This window comes from Oncorhynchus tshawytscha, linkage group LG29, assembly GCF_018296145.1.
Source record: "Oncorhynchus tshawytscha isolate Ot180627B linkage group LG29, Otsh_v2.0, whole genome shotgun sequence".
Classification (NCBI taxonomy): domain Eukaryota; kingdom Metazoa; phylum Chordata; class Actinopteri; order Salmoniformes; family Salmonidae; genus Oncorhynchus; species Oncorhynchus tshawytscha.
Window position 1 is genome coordinate 24332207 of NC_056457.1, and position 22127 is coordinate 24354333.

At 42.5% G+C, this 22127-nt stretch overlaps 1 protein-coding gene across 1 annotated transcript in view; it reads left to right on the plus strand.

Moving 5' to 3' along the window:
- The first annotated feature begins 18230 nt into the window (after window positions 1–18230).
- The window catches only part of LOC112252982 (brother of CDO), a 50064-nt gene continuing 46167 nt past the window's right edge, over window positions 18231–22127 (plus strand). Inside the window, exon 1 of the mRNA XM_042308766.1 lies at window positions 18231–18433. The gene's annotated coding sequence lies outside the window, so the exon portion shown is untranslated. The remainder of the gene's footprint in view (window positions 18434–22127) is intronic.

Sequence of the window (22127 nt, forward strand, 5' to 3'; positions counted from 1 at the left end):
CTGAACGCCAGACCTACACTACTATAGTCTAGTATTTACACTGAGCGCCAGTACACAACTATCTTCTAGTCACAACTTACACTGAACGCCAGACCTACACTACTATAGTCTAGTCACAATTTACACTGAACGCCAGACCTGCACTGCTATAGTGTAGAGTCACAACTTACACTGAACGCCAGACCTAGACTACTATAGTCTAGTCACAACTTAACTGAACGCCAGACCTACACTACTGTAGTCTAGTCACAACTTACACTGAACGCCAGACCTACACTACTATAGTTTAGTCACAACTTACACTGAACGCCAGACCTACACGACTATAGTCTAGAGTCACAACTTACACGGAACGCCAGGAAAACACTACTATAGTCTAGAGTCACAACTTACACTGAACGCCAGACCTACACTACTATAGTCTAGTCACAACTTACACTGAACGCCAGGAAAACACTACTATAGTCTAGAGTCACAACTTACACTGAACGCCAGACCTACATTACTATAGTCTTGTCACAACTTACACTGAACGCCAGACCTACACTACTGTAGTCTAGAATAACAACTTACACTGAACGCCAGACCTACACTACTATAGTCTAGTCACAACTTACACTGAACGCCAGGAAAACACTACTATATTCTAGAGTCACAACTTACATTGAACGCCAGACCTACACTACTATAGTCTAGTCACAACTTACACTAAACGCAAGACCTACACTACTATGGTCTAGAGTCACAACTCACACTGAACGCCAGACCTACACAACTATAGTCTAGTCACAACTTACACTGAACGCCAGACCTACACTACTGTAGTCTAGAGTCACTACTTACACTGAACGCCAGACCTACACTACTATAGTCTAGTCACAACTTACACTGAACGCCAGACCTACACTACTATAGTCTAGTCACAACTTACACTGAACGCCAGACCTACACTACTATAGTCTAGTCACAATTTACACAGAACGCCAGACCTACACAACTGTAGTCTAGAGTCACAACTCACACTGAACGCCAGACCTACACTACTATAGTCTAGTCACAACTTACACTGAACGCCAGACCTAAACTACTATAGTCTAATCACAACTTACACTGAACGCCAGACCTACACTACTATAGTCTAGTCACAACTTACAAAAAACACCAGATACACACAACTATAGTCTCGTCACAATTTACACTGAACGCCAGACCTACACTACTATAGTCTAGTCACAACTTACAAAAACGCCAGACCTACACTACTATAGTCTAGTCAAACTTACAAAGAACGCCAGACCTACACTACTAAAGTCTAGTCACAACTTACACAGAACGCCAGACCTACATTACTGTAGTCTAGAGTCACAACTTACACTGAACGCCAGACCTACACTACTATAGTCTAGTCACAACTTACACTGAACACCAGACCTACACTACTATAGTCTAGAGTCACAACTTACACTGAACGCCAGACCTACACTACTATAGTCTAGTCACAACTTACACTGAACGCCAGACCTACACTACTATAGTCTAGTCACAACTTACACTGAACGCCAGACCTACACTACTATAGTCTAGTCACAACTTACACTGAACGCCAGACCTACACTACTATAGTCTAGTCACAACTTACACTGAACGCCAGACCTACACCACTATAGTCTAGAGTCACAACTTACACTGAACGCCAGACCTACACTACTATAGTCTAGTCACAACTTATATTAAATGCCAGACCTACACTACTATAGTCTAGTCACAACTTACACAGAACGCCAGACCTACAATACTATAGTCTAGTCACAACTTACACAGAACGCCAGACCTACACTACTATAGTTTAGTCACAACTTACACAGAACGCCAGACCTACACTACTATAGTTTAGTCAAACTTACAAAGAACGCCAGACCTACACTACTATAGTCTAGTCACAACTTACACTGAACGCCAGACCTATACTACTATAGTCTAGTCACAACTTACACAGAACGCCAGACATAGACAACTGTAGTCTAGAGTCACAACTTACACTGAACGCCAGACCTACACTACTATAGTCTAGTCACAACTTACACTGAACACCAGACCTACACTACTATAGTCTAGAGTCACAACTTACACTAAACGCCAGACCTACACTACTGTAGTCTAGAGTCACAAATTACACTGAACGCCAGACCTACACTACTAAAGTCTAGTCACAACTTACACTGAACACCAGACCTACACTGCTATAGTGTAGAGTCACAACTTACACTTATCGCCAGACCTACACTACTATAGTCTAGTCACAACTTACACTGAACGCCAGACCTACACTACTATAGTCTAGTCACAACTTACACTGAACGCCAGAGCTACACTACTATAGTCTAGTCACAACTTACACTGAACGCCAGACCTACACTACTATAGTCTAGAGTCACAACTTACACTGAACGCCAGACCTACACTACTATAGTCTAGTCACAACTTACACTGAATGCCAGACCTACACAACTGTAGTCTAGCCACAAATTACACAGAACACCAGACCTACACTACTATAGTCTAGTCACAACTTACACTGAACGCCAGACCTACACTACTATAGTCTAGTCACAATTTACACAGAACGCCAGCCCTACACAACTGTAGTCTAGAGTCACAACTCACACTGAACGCCAGACCTACACTACTGTAGTCTAGTCACAACTTACACTGAACGCCAGACCTACACTACCATAGTCTAGTCACAACTTACACAGAACGCCAGACCTACACAACTGTAGTCTAGAGTCACAACTCACACTGAACGCCAGACCTACACTACTATAGTCTAGTCACAACTTACACTGAACGCCAGACCTACACTACTAGTCTAGTACACTGAACGCCAGTCACTACTATAGTCTAGTCACAACTTACACGGAACGCCAGACCTACACTACTATAGTCTGGAGTCACAACTTACACTGAACGCCAGGAAAATACTACTATAGTCTAGAGTCACAACTTACACTGAACGCCAGACCTACACTACTATAGTCTAGTCACAACTTACACTGAACGCCAGGAAAACACTACTATAGTCTAGAGTCACAACTTACATTGAACGCCAGACCTACATTACTATAGTCTAGTCACTACTTACACTAAACGCAATACCTACACTACTATAGCGTAGAGTCACAGCTTACACTGAATGCCAGACCTACACTGCTATAGTGTAGAGTCACAACTTACACTGAACGCCAGAAAACACTACTATATCTAGAGTCTAGAGTCACAACTTACATTGAACGCCAGACCTACACTACTATAGTCTAGTCACAACTTACACTAAACGCAACGCCAGACCTACACTACTATAGTCTAGAGTCACAACTTACACTGAACGCCAGACCTACACTACTATAGTCTAGTCACAACTTACACTGAACGCCAGACCTACACTACTATAGTCTAGTCACAACTTACACTGAACGCCAGACCTACACTACTATAGTCTAGTCACAACTTACACTGAACGCCAGACCTACACTACTATAGTCTAGTCACAACTTACACTGAACGCCAGGAAAACACTACTATAGTCTAGAGTCACAACTTACACTGAACGCCAGACCTACACTACTATAGTCTAGTCACAACTTACACTGAACGCCAGACCTACACTACTATAGTCTAGTCACAACTTACACAGAACGCCAGACCTAGACTTCTATAGTCTAGTCACAATTTACACAGAACGCCAGACCTACACAACTGTAGTCTAGAGTCACAACTCACACTGAACGCCAGACCTACACTACTATAGTCTAGTCACAACTTACACTGAACGCCAGACCTACACTACTAAAGTCTAGTCACAACTTACACTGAACACCAGACCTACACTGCTATAGTGTAGAGTCACAACTTACACTTATCGCCAGACCTACACTACTATAGTCTAGTCACAACTTACACTGAACGCCAGACCTACACTACTATAGTCTAGTCACAACTTACACTGAACGCCAGAGCTACACTACTATAGTCTAGTCACAACTTACACTGAACGCCAGACCTACACCACTATAGTCTAGCCACAACTTACACTGAACGCCAGACCTACACTACTATAGTCTAGTCACAACTTATACTGAACGCCAGACCTACACAGCTATAGTCTAGTCACAACTTACACTGAACACCAGACCTACACTACTATAGTCTAGTCACAACTTATACTGAACGCCAGACCTACACTACTATAGTCTAGTCACAACTTACACAGAACGCCAGACCTACACAACTGTAGTCTAGAGTCACAACTCACACTGAACACCAGACCTACACTACTATAGTCTAGTCACAACCTACACTGAACGCCAGACGTACACTACTATAGTCTAGTCACAATTTACACTGAGCGCCAGACCTACACTACTATAGTCTAGAGTCACAACTTACCTGAACGCCAGACCTAGACTACTATAGTCTAGTCACAACTTAACTGAACGCCAGACCTACACTACTGTAGTCTAGTCACAACTTACACTGAACGCCAGACCTACACTACTATAGTCTAGTCACAACTTACACTGAACGCCAGACCTACACGACTATAGTCTAGAGTCACAACTTACACGGAACGCCAGGAAAACACTACTATAGTCTAGAGTCACAACTTACACTGAACGCCAGACCTACACTACTATAGTCTAGTCACAACTTACACTGAACGCCAGGAAAACACTACTATAGTCTAGAGTCACAACTTACACTGAACGCCAGACCTACATTACTATAGTCTTGTCACAACTTACACTGAACGCCAGACCTACACTACTGTAGTCTAGAATAACAACTTACACTGAACGCCAGACCTACACTACTATAGTCTAGTCACAACTTACACTGAACGCCAGGAAAACACTACTATATTCTAGAGTCACAACTTACATTGAACGCCAGACCTACACTACTATAGTCCAGTCACAACTTACACTAAACGCAAGACCTACACTACTATGGTCTAGAGTCACAACTCACACTGAACGCCAGACCTACACAACTATAGTCTAGTCACAACTTACACTGAACACCAGACCTACACTACTGTAGTCTAGAGTCACTACTTACACTGAACGCCAGACCTACACTACTATAGTCTAGTCACAACTTACACTGAACGCCAGACCTACACTACTATAGTCTAGTCACAACTTAACTGAACGCCAGACCTACACTACTATAGTCTAGTCACAACTTACACTGAACGCCAGGAAAACACTACTATAGTCTAGAGTCACAACTTACATTGAACGCCAGACCTACACTACTATAGTCTACACTGAACGCCAGACCTACACTACTATAGTCTAGTCACAACTTACACAGAACGCCAGACCTAGACTATAGTCTAGTCACAATTTACACAGAACGCCAGACCTACACAACTGTAGTCTAGAGTCACAACTCACACTGAACGCCAGACCTACACTACTATAGTCTAGTCACAACTTACACTGAACGCCAGACCTACACTACTATAGTCTAGTCACAACTTACACTGAACGCCAGACCTACACTACTATAGTCTAGTCACAACTTACACTGAACGCCAGACCTACACTACTATAGTCTAGAGTCACTACTTACACTGAACGCCAGACCTACACTACTATAGTCTAGTCACAACTTACACTGAACGCCAGACCTACACTACTATAGTCTAGTCACAACTTACACTGAACGCCAGACCTACACTACTATAGTCTAGTCACAACTTACACTGAACGCCAGGAAAACACTACTATAGTCTAGAGTCACAACTTACACTGAACGCCAGACCTACACTACTATAGTCTAGTCACAACTTACACTGAACGCCAGACCTACACTACTATAGTCTAGTCACAACTTACACTGAACGCCAGACCTACACTACTATAGTCTAGTCTACACAGAACGCCAGTCACACTGTAGTCTAGAGTCACAACTCACACTGAACGCCAGACCTACACTACTATAGTCTAGTCACAACTTACACTGAACGCCAGACCTAAACTACTATAGTCTAATCACAACTTACACTGAACGCCAGACCTACACTACTATAGTCTAGTCACAACTTACAAAAAACACCAGATACACACAACTATAGTCTCGTCACAATTTACACTGAACGGCAGACCTACACTACTATAGTTTAGTCAAACTTACAAAAAACGCCAGACCTACACTACTATAGTTTAGTCAAACTTACAAAGAACGCCAGACCTACACTACTAAAGTCTAGTCACAACTTACACAGAACGCCAGACATAGACAACTGTAGTCTAGAGTCACAACTTACACTGAACGCCAGACCTACACTACTATAGTCTAGTCACAACTTACACTGAACGCCAGAGCTACACTACTATAGTCTAGTCACAACTTACACTGAACGCCAGACCTACACCACTATAGTCTAGTCACAACTTACACTGAACGCCAGACCTACACTACTATAGTCTAGTCACAACTTATACTGAACGCCAGACCTACACCACTATAGTCTAGTCACAACTTAAACTGAACGCCAGACCTACACCACTATAGTCTAGTCACAACTTACACAGAACGCCAGACCTACACCACTATAGTCTAGAGTCACAACTTACATTGAACGCCAGACCTACACTACTATAGTCTAGTCACAACTTATATTAAATGCCAGACCTACACTACTATAGTCTAGTCACAACTTACACAGAACGCCAGACCTACACAACTGTAGTCTAGTCACAACTTACACTGAACGCCAGACCTACACTACTATAGTCTAGTCACAATTTACACTGAGCGCCAGACCTACACTACTATAGTCTAGAGTCACAACTTACCTGAACGCCAGACCTAGACTACTATAGTCTAGTCACAACTTACACAGAACGCCAGACCTACACAACTGTAGTCTAGAGTCACAACTCACACTGAACGCCTGACCTACACTACTATAGTCTAGTCACAATTTACACTGAACGCCAGACCTACACGACTATAGTCTAGTCAAAACTTACACTGAACGCCTGACCTACACTACTATAGTCTAATCACAACTTACACAGAACGCCAGACCTACACTACTATAGTTTAGTCAAACTTACAAAGAACGCCAGACCTACAATACTATAGTTTAGTCACAACTTACACAGAACGCCAGACCTACACTACTATAGTCTAGTCACAACTTACACTGAACGCCAGACCTACACTACTATAGTCTAGTCACAACTTACACAGAACGCCAGACCTACACTACTATAGTCTAGTCACAACTTACACTGAACGCCAGACCTACACTACTATAGTCTAGTCACAACTTACACTGAACGCCAGACCTACACTACTATAGTCTAGTCACAACTTACACACAGACCTACACCACTAACTAGCCACAACTTACACTGAACGCCAGACCTACACTACTATAGTCTAGTACTGAACGCCAGACCTACACACTATAGTCTAGTCACAACTTACACTGAACGCCAGACCTACACTACTATAGTCTAGTCACAACTTACACTGAACGCCAGACCTACACTACTATAGTCTAGTCACAACTTACACAGAACGCCAGACCTACATTACTATAGTCTAGTCACTACTTACACTGAACGCCAGACCTACACTACTAAAGTCTAGTCACAACTTACACTGAACACCAGACCTACACTGCTATAGTGTAGAGTCACAACTTACACTTATCGCCAGACCTACACTACTATAGTCTAGTCACAACTTACACTGAACGCCAGACCTACATTACTATAGTCTAGTCACAACTTACACTAAACGCAATACCTACACTACTATAGCGTAGAGTCACAGCTTACACTGAACGCCAGACCTACACTGCTATAGTGTAGAGTCACAACTTAACTGAACGCCAGACCTACACTACTATAGTCTAGTCACAACTTACACTGAACGCCAGACCTACACTACTATAGTCTAGTCACAACTTACACTGAACGCCAGACCTACACTACTATAGTCTAGTCACAACTTACACTGAACGCCAGACCTACACTACTATAGTCTAGTCACAACTTACACTGAACGCCAGACCTACACTACTATAGTCTAGTACACTGAGCGCCAGGAATTCACAACTATCTTCTAGTCACAACTTGAATGCCAGACCTACACTGCTATAGTGTAGAGTCACAACTTACACTGATCGCCAGACCTACACTACTATAGTCTAGTCACAACTTACACTGAACGCCAGACCTACACTACTATAGTCTAGTCACAACTTACACTGAACGCCAGACCTAGACTACTATAGTCTAGTCACAACTTACACTGAACGCCAGACCTACACTACTATAGTCTAGTCACAACTTACACTGAACGCCAGGAATACACAACTATCTTCTAGTCACAACTTACACAGAACGCCAGACCTACACTACTATAGTCTAGTGTCACAACTTACACTGAACGCCAGACCTACACTACTATAGTCTAGAGTCACAACTTACACTGAACACCAGACCTACACTACTGTAGTCTAGAGTCACAACTTACACTGAACGCCAGACCTACACTACTATAGTCTAGTCACAACCTACACTGAATGCCAGGAAAACACGACTATAGTCTAGAGTCACAAATAACACTGAACGCCAGACCTACACTACTAGTCTAGTCACAACTTAACTGAACGCCAGACCTACACTACTATAGTCTAGTCACAACTTACACTGAACGCCAGACCTACACTACTATAGTCTAGTCACAACTTACACTGAACGCCAGACATACACTACTATAGTCTAGTCACAACTTACACTGAACGCCAGGTAAACAAGACTATAGTCTAGAGTCACAACTTACACTGAACGCCAGACCTACACTACTATAGTCTAGTCACAACTTACACTGAACGCCAGACCTACACTACTATAGTCTAGTCACAACTTACACTGAACACCAGACCTACACTACTATAGTCTAGTCACAACTTACACTGAACACCAGACCTACACTACTATAGTCTAGAGTCACAACTTACACTAAACGCCAGACCTACACTACTATAGTCTAGTGTCACACTTTACACTGAACGCCAGATCTACACTACTATAGTCTAGTCACAACTTACACTGAACGCCAGACCTACACTACTATAGTCTAGTCACAATTTACACTGAGCGCCAGGAATACACAACTATCTTCTAGTCACAACTTACACTGAACGCCAGACCTACACTACTATAGTCTAGTCACAATTTACACTGAATGCCAGACCTACACTGCTATAGTGTAGAGTCACAACTTACACTCATCGCCAGACCTACACTACTATAGTCTAGTCACAACTTACACTGAACGCCAGACCTACACTACTATAGTCTAGTCACAACTTACACTGAACGCCAGACCTAGACTACTATAGTCTAGTCACAACTTACACTGAACGCCAGACCTACACTACTATAGTCTAGTCACAACTTACACTGAACGCCAGACCTACACTACTATAGTCTAGAGTCACAGCTTACACTGAACGCCAGACCTACACTGCTATAGTCTAGAGTCACAACTTACACTGAACGCCAGACCTACACTACTATAGTCTAGTCACAACTTACACTGAACGCCAGACCTACACCACTATAGTCTAGTCACAACTTACACTGAACGCCAGACCTACACTACTATAGTCTAGTCACAACTTATACTGAACGCCAGACCTACACAGCTATAGTCTAGAGTCACAACTTACACTGAACGCCAGACCTACACTACTATAGTCTAGTCACAACTTACACTGAACGCCAGGAAAACACTACTATAGTCTAGAGTCACAACTTACATTGAACGCCAGACCTACATTACTATAGTCTAGTCACAACTTACACTGAACGCCAGGAAAACACTACTATAGTCTAGAGTCACAACTTACATTGAACGCCAGACCTACATTACTATAGTCTAGTCACTACTTACACTGAACGCCAGACCTATACTACTACTATCTAGTCACAACTTACACTGAACGCCAGACCTACATTACTATAGTCTAGTCACAACTTACAGTAAACGCAATACCTACACTACTATAGCGTAGAGTCACAGCTTACACTGAACGCCAGACCTACACTGCTATAGTGTAGAGTCACAACTTAACTGAACGCCAGACCTACACTACTATAGTCTAGTCACAACTTACACTGAACGCCAGACCTACACTACTATAGTCTAGTCACAACTTACACTGAACGCCAGACCTACACTACTATAGTCTAGTGTCACACTTACACTGAACGCCAGATCTACACTACTATAGTCTAGTCACAACTTACACTGAATGCCAGACGTACACTACTATAGTCTAGTCACAATTTACACTGAGCGCCAGGAATTCACAACTATCTTCTAGTCACAATTTACACTGAATGCCAGACCTACACTGCTATAGTGTAGAGTCACAACTTACACTGATCGCCAGACCTACACTACTATAGTCTAGTCACAACTTACACTGAACGCCAGACCTACACTACTATAGTCTAGTCACAACTTACACTGAACGCCAGACCTAGACTACTATAGTCTAGTCACAACTTACACTGAACGCCAGACCTACACTACTATAGTCTAGTCACAACTTACACTGAACGCCAGACCTACACTACTATTGTCTAGTCACAACTTACACTGAACGCCAGACCTACATTACTATAGTCTAGTCACAACTTACAGTAAACGCAATACCTACACTACTATAGCGTAGAGTCACAGCTTACACTGAACGCCAGACCTACACTGCTATAGTGTAGAGTCACAACGTACACTGAACGCCAGACCTACACAACTATAGTCTAGTCACAACTTACACTGAACGCCAGACCTACACTACTGTATTCTAGAGTCACAACTTACACTGAACGCCAGACCTACACTACTATAGTCTAGTCACAACTTAACTGAACGCCAGACCTACACTACTATAGTCTAGTCACAACTTAACTGAACGCCAGACCTACACTACTATAGTCTAGTCACAACTTCCACTGAACGCCAGGAAAACAAGACTATAGTCTAGAGTCACAACTTACACTGAACGCCAGAAAAAAAGACTATAGTCTAGAGTCACAACTTACACTGAACGCCAGACCTACACTACTATAGTCTAGTCACAACTTAACTGAACGCCAGGCCTACACTACTATAGTCTAGTCACAACTTACACTGAACACCAGACCTACACTACTATAGTCTAGAGTCACAACTTATACTAAACGCCAGACCTACACTACTGTAGTCTAGAGTCACAAATTACACGGAACGCCCGACCTACACTACTATAGTCTAGTGTCACACTTTACACTGAACGCCAGACCTACACTACTATAGTCTAGTCACAATTTACACTGAGCGCCAGGAATACACAACTATCTTCTAGTCACAACTTACACTGAATGCCAGACCTACACTACTATAGTCTAGTCACAATTTACACTGAACGTCAGACCTGCACTGCTATAGTGTAGAGTCACAACTTACACTGATCGCCAGACCTACACTACTATAGTCTAGTCACAACTTACACTGAACGCCAGACCTACACTACTATAGTCTAGTCACAACTTACACAGAATGCCAGACCTAGACTACTATAGTCTAGTCACAACTTACACTGAACGCCAGACCTACACTTCTATAGTCTAGTCACAACTTACACTAAACGCAATACCTACACTACTATAGCGTAGAGTCACAGCTTACACTGAACGCCAGACCTACACTGCTATAGTGTAGAGTCACAACTTACACTGAACGCCAGACCTACACAACTATAGTCTAGTCACAACTTACACTGAACGCCAGACCTACACTACTGTATTCTAGAGTCACAACTTACACTGAACGCCAGACCTACACTACTATAGTCTAGTCACAACTTAACTGAACGCCAGACCTACACTACTATAGTCTAGTCACAACTTAACTGAACGCCAGACCTACACTACTATAGTCTAGTCACAACTTACACTGAACGCCAGACCTACACTACTATAGTCTAGTCACAACTTACACTGAACGCCAGGTAAACAAGACTATAGTCTAGAGTCACAACTTACACTGAACGCCAGACCTACACTACTATAGTCTAGTCACAACTTAACTGAACGCCAGGCCTACACTACTATAGTCTAGTCACAACTTACACTGAACACCAGACCTACACTACTATAGTCTAGAGTCACAACTTATACTAAACGCCAGACCTACACTACTGTAGTCTAGAGTCACAAATTACACGGAACGCCCGACCTACACTACTATAGTCTAGTGTCACACTTTACACTGAACGCCAGATCTACACTACTATAGTCTAGTCACAACTTACACTCAACGCCAGACCTACACTACTATAGTCTAGTCACAATTTACACTGAGCGCCAGGAATACACAACTATCTTCTAGTCACAACTTACACTGAATGCCAGACCTACACTACTATAGTCTAGTCACAATTTACACTGAACGTCAGACCTACACTGCTATAGTGTAGAGTCACAACTTACACTGATCGCCAGACCTACACTACTATAGTCTAGTCACAACTTACACTGAACGCCAGACCTACACTACTATAGTCTAGTCACAACTTACACTGAACGCCAGACCTACACTACTATAGTCTAGTCACAACTTACACTGAACGCCAGACCTACACTACTATAGTCTAGTCACAATTTACACTGAACGCCAGACCTACACTGCTATAGTGTAGAGTCACAACTTACACTGATCGCCAGACCTATACCACTATAGTCTAGTGTCACAACTTACACTGACGCCAGACCTACACTACTATAGTCTAGTCACAATTTACACTGAACGCCAGACCTACACTGCTATAGTGTAGAGTCACAACTTACACTGATCGCCAGACCTACACTACTATAGTCTAGTCACAACTTACACTGAACGCCAGGAATACACAACTATCTTCTAGTGACAACTTACACGGAACGCCAGACCTACACTACTATAGTCTAGTCACAACTTACACTAAACGCCAGACCTACACTACTATAGTCTAGTCACAACTTACACTGAACGCCAGACCTACACTACTATAGTCTAGTCACAACTTACACTGAGCGCCAGGAATACACAACTATAGTCTAGTCACAACTTACACTAAACGCTGATAATGGGCCTCTGTACATCTATGTAGATATTCCATAGAAAATCTGTTGTCTCCAGCAACAACAGTAATTTACAACATTAAAAATGTCCACGCTGTATTTCTGATCAATTTGATGTTATTTTAATGGACAACGTTTTTTGCTTTTCTTTAAAAAACAAGGACATTTCTAAGTGACCCCAAACTTTTGAACAGTTGTGTACATGAAGATTAAGGCATACACACTTCTTAAAGCACTGTTGGTTATGGGCTTGTAAGTAAGCATTTCACTGTTAGGTCTACACTTGTTGTATTCCGCGCATGAGACAATTAAATTTGATTTGTTTTTTTACACACACACATACACACTACAGTGAGCCCCAGCACAGTCAGAGAGAGAAAGAACAGAACATTTTGAGTTACACAACATGCCTACCACTTTGAAGATGACATTTTTTTAAATTGTGAAACAAACAAGAAATAAGACAAAAAACAGAAAACTAGAGTATGCATAACTATTCAACCCCCCAAAGGCAATACTTTATAGAGCCACCTTTTGAAGCAATTACAGCTGCAAGTCTCTTGGGGTATGCCTCTATAAGCTTGGCACATCTAGCCACTGGGACTTTTGCCAATTCTTCTAGGTGAAACTGCACCAGCTCCTTCAAGTTGGATGGGTTCCGCTGGTGGACAGCAATCTTTAAGTCATACCACAGATTCTCAATTGGATTGAGGTCTGGGCTTTGACTAGGTCATTCAAAGACATTTAAATATTTCCCCTTAATCCACTCGAGTGTTGCTTTAGCAGTATGCTCAGGGTCATTGTCCTGATGGGAGGTGAACCTCCGTCCCCATCTCAAAGCTCTGGAAGACTGAAACAGGTTTCCCTCAAGAATTTCCCTGTATTTAGCGCCATCCATCATTCCTTCAATTCTGACCAGTTTCCCAGTCCCTGCCGATGAAAAACATCCCCACAGCATGATGCTGCCACCACTATGCTTCACTGTGGGGATGACATTCTCGGGGTGATGAGAGGTGTTGGGTTTGCGCCAGACATAGCGTTTTCCTTGATGGCCAAAAAGCTCAATTTTAGTCTCATCTGACCAGAGTACCTTCTTCCATATGTTTGGGGAGTCTCCCACATGCCTTTTGGAGAACACCAAACATGTTTGCTTATTTTTTCTTTAAGCAATGGCTTTTTTTCTGGCCACTCTTCTGTAAAGCCCAGCTCTGTGGAGTGTATGTCTTAAAGTGGTCCTATGGACAGATACTCCAATCTCCACTGTGGCGCTTTGCAGCTCCTTCAGGGTTATCTTTGGTTTATTTGTTGCCTCTCTGATTAATGCCCTCCTTGCCTGGTCCGTGAGTTTTGGTGGCGGCCCTCTCTTGGCAGGTTTGTTGTGGTGCCATATTCTTTCCATTTCTTAATAATGGATTTAATGGTGCTCTGTGGGATGTACAAAGTTTTGGATATTTTTTTATAACCCAACCCTGATCTGTACTTCTCCACAACTTTGTCCCTGACCTGTTTGGAGAGCTCATTGGTCTTCATGGTGCCACTTGCTTGGTAGTGCCCCTTGCTTAGTGGTGTTGCAGACTCTGGGGCCTTTCAGAACAGATGTATATATACTGAGAGCGTGTGACAGATCATGTGACACTGAGATTGCACACAGGTGGACTTTATTTAACTAATTATGTGACTTCTGAAGGTAATTGGTTGCACCAGATCTTATTTAGGGGCTTCATAGCAGATGGGGTGAATAGATATGCACGCATCACTTTTCCATTTTTTTTTTCTAATTATTTGAAACAAGTATTTTTTTTTTCGTTTCACCTCAGCACTTTGGACTATTTTGTCTATGTCCATTACATAAAATCCAAATAACAATCTATTTAAATTGCAGGTTGTGTATCGCCTGTCGTCGGAAGGAGTGGACCAAAGCGCAGCGTGAAAAGTGTTCATGATTTCTTTTATTATCAAAAAACACTCGAACAAAGTAACAAAACGAAAGCGAACAGTTCTGTCAGGTAACAGAGACTAAACAGAAAATAACTACCCACAAACACAGGTGGGAAAAAAGGCTGCCTAAGTATGATTCCCAATCAGAGACAACGATAGACAGCTGCCTCTGATTGGGATCCCTACTCGGCCAAAACAAAGAAATAGACAACATAGAAAGCCCACCCAAATCACACCCTGACCTCACCAAATAGAGAAATAAAACGTCTCTCTAAGGTCAGGGTGTGACAGTACCCCCCCCCCCAAAGGTGCGGACTCCCGGCCGCAAACATGACCCTACAGGGGAGGGTCCGGGTGGGCGTGACAGGGCATGACAGGTTGTAATGCAACAAAATAGGAAAAATGCCAAGGGGGATGAATACTTTTGCAAGGCACTGTATTTGGCCAATATACCACGGCTAAGAACTGTTCTTAAGCATGATGCAATGCGGAGTGCCTGCATACAGCCCTTAGCTGTGGTATATTGGCCATGTACCACAAACCCCCGAGGTGCCTTATTGCCATTATAAACTGTTTACCAACATAATTAAAAGAGTTAAAATACATGTTTTGTCTAACCCGTGGTATAAGATCTGATATATCACTGTTGTCAATCAATTAGCATTCACGTCTTGAATCACATTTTTTGCAACTTGCAAAGTTTTTAGTCTGTAGTGGTGAGTATTTTGAGTCCTGCAGGGTGGATGTGCACAGCTTTATTTTCAGATAATTTCTTATCTTTACGTGGTTCCACATGTGTAAGACTGTATGTTCTCAGTTCTAACATTTTAAGAGGGTACTTCAGTGCACTTGTGTCATAGTGTGCAAGCGTACATTAGCAGGGGGGTGTGTGTGTGTGTGTGTGTGTGTGTGTGTGTGTGCGTGTGTGTGTGTGTGTGCGCGCGTGTGTGCGTGTGTGTGCGCGCGCATGTGTGTGTGTGTGTGCGTGTGCGCGTGTGCGTGTGTGCGTGTGTTCGTGTGTGTGTGTGTGCGTGTGTGTGTGTGTGTGTGTGTGAGTGATTTGTTCAGTGTTTTGTCACAGTGAGGATGTGACACAGCTGCTAAGGTCAGTAGGAGACACCACGTGAGGGGGTCGTTGTCATGGCGCCCCCCAGACTTTGGGGGGGTTTAGAAGAACATCACACTCAACATTGATGCGTACAGTACCCCACACACACCTGCAGACACAGGAAATGACATGCATTCAATGGTCACGCAAACCCATTTTTATTCTGTACTTTATTTATTTATATTGCTTAATTGATATGATCAATGATCAACATTGATATAACTGAGACGTTGTAGTGCTGTAGTTAGCTACCCATTTTCATTCATACTCAATGAGTACCTACTAGCTACATACAATAGGCTGTAAGTAGTCTATATGTATACACAGTACAAACAGATAGATACACAGCCTAAACACTGCTAACATTCACACAGTAAAAAAAGTCCACTTTCCCCCTATTTTCCCCAACTTCTCACTCCCTCTTTTTCACTCTAATAACTTAATTCATAACAATCTACATGACAATCTTTGTCTGGGTCTATAATGGGGTTTGGTGGTTGGGGGGGGGCTGAAGCTAGGAGTGGTGACAGGACAGCCTAGCTGAAGGGGAGCGTTGCATGCTGGGACAGCAGCCTGCTGAGAGAGAGGCATTCTGGGAGGTGGTCTGCTGCGGGCAAGGCCTCTGGGGGCTGCAGTATGGTTAATGGGCCTTTCATGGCCGGGCTACAAAGCCTTTTGTCCAGGCCTAATTCAGCCAGACCAGCACAGAGAGGAGAGGGGGAGGGGGAAGAGGTGGTATGGAGGGGTTGGTTGAGAGTTTGGGACCCTCTCGCTCTGCTCCTAGTGGTCACTGGAGGGTCCAGAGCAGTCCAGAGTTTGACAACCACATAGAAACAGCCCCCCAAGCAGTAGCAACAGCAACACCAGAACACTGGCCAAGCACTGGCAAACCACACCCACACCAAAGCTTTGGGAAAACACCCTCAAATACTGATGATGACTCTCCAAAATATGTGCGTGTGTGTGTGTGTCTGTGTGTGTGTGTGTCTGTGTACACAGGACAGGGAGAGAGTATCCTTACTTTGTGAGTGAGCATGTCTGATAATGGACACTGTTTAGTTTTAGTCAAACTGACGAATGAACGTGATTATTTCACCAACATGTCAATAATATCATCAGTCCCATGCATACCAATAACATGTGGATATGAACTAGCAGGAGGGGGGTGCATAAAGAACAGACAGGACCAACTGCACACTGGCAATAACACACACACACACAACAACCCAGCTACCCCAAGCACCACACACACTTCATACACTTTCACCTTGAACAAGAACAACAGGTGTCACAAACCGGCAAGGCTTTGTATGCAAATAACACCCCACTGTGTTGGAACAACCGCTCAGGTGCATGGTGGGATCTCCTCCATTCAGCTCTACAACCCCCCACCAACTGGACCCTGTCAAACCCCTGTAATCTTAGTCGATAGTCCTTTATTAATTAAGTGGACAGTTTGGTGCCCTCATTTCAAATGGCACTGATTGAAGTGAAGTAGAATTTGCGAGGCATGTGCATGGGTTATTTTCTGTGATCACTGTAGTATGAGAGAGAGAAAGAGTATTGCGATGCCTCTTACTGCCTCCATCTCCTGACAGCTGCGCTAGAGAGAGATAGAGGCATGCGGGCTTCAATGGACGGGCTCAATACAAACTGGAGCAACACACCAGTGTAGGGGATGAGGGGGAGGGGCATTGTTTTCTCCCCCCACCATGTAGAACTTGTGGGACTTTTTTTGTTTGTCTTATACTGTTCCTATGAAACTATTTTATGCACAGGTACATACATTCATTATAACAACACATTTCATCATTACGCACTGCGGTGAGAACCACTGGGCCTGACAATAGAGTGTGTTTCTTGGGGGAAACTAGAGGGCTTTACCAAACTTTGTGATTTGGGAGCGAGCCCCTATTGTTCAGATCCCTCCCCCTTCTTGGGAAGTGGGTGGACCCGAAAAGGCGTCGCAAAGGGGAGAATTGTTTGAGAGCTCAGTCATCCAAAAACGGCCATTCAATGTGAGAACTTGGGGAGCCTAAGAAAATGTCGGTGGCATCGCAGTAAATTACTAAAGCAGTAAAGAAAAAGGAAAAGTGTTTTTTTCCCCCGGATTTTACTGAAGTAAAAAGCTGAGAAAGAGGTAGATTGTTGTCCGAGGAGTAAATACCAACTATAGCACGTTTTGGTAAGTTTTTCTTTACTAATGATCCCTGTCTTGCGGTACTACGCGAAGTAATGACACATGCGTTACAAGTTAACAATATGCTTTTATTTATGTAATAACGGATTCACTCAGGGAAACATATTTTAGACACGGATGTGTGATAACATAAACCTTGTATGTTCAGTGTTTTTCATGTTGTAATCGGGATGCGGATACCTCGCCAACTTTGTGTGTAACAATTGTTTTGTTTCCACGTTCTATTTGATTCAACTACCGTTCAGGGCAAATCAATAGAAGCAAAGACTGCGCGCTTAATATTGGGAATATGGAACGAAATGGTCATAAAAAGTACTCATTTGAAAATGTGATTGTATGATGGTTGTAGAAGATAGTTTTGGGACGCATTGAGTGATGGGGTAGTAGCTTTTGACCATTTCTGCCTTCAGCTTTCAGAATTGCGTCTTTTTTTGCCAAATTAGTTTCTCAAACGTTAGATCTTTGTGTCTGAATGCATTTTGTATTATTCTCATGACTAAAATGTATATTATCTTTTGGTAAAAACATTGACATTTTAAGACCAACAGTGTGTAGATTTTTGCAGGCCTCAGTCCGTAGTCGTTCCTATAGAGGAGAGTATAACAGAAAACAGACATGGCAAAGCGCTGCCAAATTCCCTCCCCAAATCGTTGGTTTCATGCCTACATCTTATTTATTAGCCTGCCTCAATGTCAACCGAAACAGATTGGATTTTATCTCATGACGCACAGCTTTGACACCACTAATTGTGTGCTTTTAAAAATAACCCACTCCCCTCATCACTAAACCAAACGTACACTGTGCAAGAATAACCTAATTACAATAAATGGACAGCTGGACAACTCTTCTGAACCATCAATGCGGTGGAATGCCTGAATGTCTTTTAGCTGTGAGCTGTCAAGGGCGTCTCTCAATGAGTCTCATATCATCCCTTTGCTGAGGAATAATTTCAATGACAAAATATTTTTTTCTAATCCAATGGGCTAATGAGCTCTTGGCGAATCCGCGAATGGGTGAGATAGTCACTGCTCTATTTAGAATACAATTAGCCCAACTGCCTCGCATAGAAAATAGACCTCAGTTAAACCGACAAGGTATCCTGACAGCTGGAGAGATTGTTTCAGCTCAATCCATGATGTCAGATGGATTAAAAACGAGGGCTTGAAATTGCCAGGGATCTCATGATACCATATTATCATGATACTTTGGTGCCGATATGATACACTACATGACCAAAAGTATGTGGACACCTGCTCATCGAACATCTTATTCCAAGATCATGGGCATTAATATGGAGTTGGTCCCCCCCCACCTTTGCTGCTATAACAGCCTGACATTGCTTCCAGAGGCTGTTTGGAACTCGGTAGTGAGTGTTGCAACCGAGGACAGACGATTTGTTACGTGTTACACACTTCAGCACTCGTGTTCTGTGAGCTTGTGTGGCCTGCCACTTTGGGGCTGAACCATTGTTGCTCCTAGACGTTTCCACTTCCCAATAACAGCATTTACTGTTGACCAGGGCAGCTCTAGCGGGGCAGAAATTTGATGAACTGACTTGTTGGAAATGTGGGACAGTGCCATGTTAAAAGTCACTAAGCTCTTCAGTAAGCCATTCTACTGCCAATGTTTGTCTATGGAGATTGCATGGCTGTGTGCTCGATTTTATACATAGGTGTGGCTGAAAAAGCCGAATCTATTAATTTGAAGGGGTTTCCACATACTTTTGTAAATACAGTACCACTCAAAAGTTTGGACACACCTACTGATGTGGGAGTTCTCACATATACTGAGCACTTGTTGGCTGCTTTTCCTTCACTCTGCAGTCTAACTCATCCCAAACAATCTCAATTGGGTTGAGGCCGGGTGATTGTGGAGGCCAGGTCATTTGATGCAGCACTCCATCACTTTCCTTCTTGGTCAAATAGCCCTTACACAGCCTGAAGGTGTGTTGTCCCGTTGAAAAACAAATGATAGTCCCACTATGCACAAGCCAGATGGGATGGCGTATCGCTGCAGAATGCTGTGGTAGCCATGCTGGTTAAGTGTGCCTTGAATTCTAAATAAATCACCAACAATGTCACCAGCAAAGCACCCCCACACCATCACACCTCCTCCATGCTTCATGGTAGGAACCACACACACGGAGATCATCCGTTCACCGACTCTGCAACTCACAAAGACATGGAAGTTGGAACCAAAAATCTCAAATTTGGACTCATCAGACCAAAGAACAGATTTCCACTGGTCTAACGTCCATTGCTTTTGTTTCTTGGCCCATGCAAGTCTCTTCTTATTATTGGTGTTCTTCAACCATGAAAGCCTGATTCATGCAGTCTCCTATGAACAGTTGACGTCGATGTGTCTGTTACTTGAACTCTGTGAAGCATTTATATGAGCTGCAATTTCTGAGGTTGGTAAATCTAATGAACTTATCCTCTGCTGTAGAGGTAACTCTGGGTCTTCCTTTCCTGTGGCGTTCCTCCTGAGAGCCAGTTTCATCATAGCGCTTGATGGTTTTTGCGACAGCACTTAAAGAAACTTTCAAAGTTCTTGAAATGTTCCAGATTGACTGACCTTCATGTCTTAAATTAATGATAGACTGTCGTTTCTCTTTGCTTATTTGAGCTGTTTTTGCCATAATATAGACTTGGTCTTTTAACAAATAGGGCTATCTTCTGTATACCAAATCTATCTGGTCACAACACAACTGATTGGCACAAACTCATTCAGAAGGAAATACATTTCACAAATGAACTTTTAACAAGGGACACCTGTTAATTTAAATGCATTCCAGGTGACTACCTCATGAAGCTGGTTGAGAGAATGCCAAGCGTGTGCAAAGCTGTCATCCAGTCAAAAAATCTCAAATATAAAATATATTTAGATTTGTTTAACACTTTTTTGGTTACTACATTATTCCATATGTGTTAGTTCATAGTTTTGATGTCTTCACTATTATTCTACAATGTAGAAAATAGTAAAAATAAAGTAAAACCTTAGATTGAGTAGGTGTGTCCAAACCTTTGACTGGTACTGTATAATGTATGTATTGAGATTCTCATGATTCAATATGTATTTCTATTCGATACTGTGATTTTATAGTTGTTGATTGTGATTTGATGTCCCAAACATATTGTTCACCATGTCTTCTGCAGAGGGACAAGAGAGAGTCATGAGAAAACAAGCTTTAATCAGTCATGGAAATAAAAGTGATGAAAACTAATTGTCTCCCTATTTAAATAGAAGATGGAGAACAAGCTATGAAAGAACAAGACTTTGTTTTGGTGCAGGTACAGTCAACTAGTGTAAAAATAAGACTTGGATATTGTCAAAACTAAAAGATACATGTAACTGTATGTAACTGTATTGATTTCCCCCCATCGCTATTAAAACCCTTTCCTGCAGTCAAATGACCAAATTGTCTTCAAGTGGCCTTATGGGTGGAATATTATTCATCTTTTTCATAATTTCATAATTAATAAACAGGATTTTTTTTTAAATGAACAGAAAGTCCGGTGTTTCTATGTCACAGAGTTTTGTTATATTTCAGTCTTCTGTGATGTATATAAAGTGTAATATTGGGATGCACACTCTAAATGTAATACATTTCAACTCGACACCTGTACCATGTCAGATGCATTATTTGGTTTCAGCCCATAACCATGTGTGTGAGGTGTTT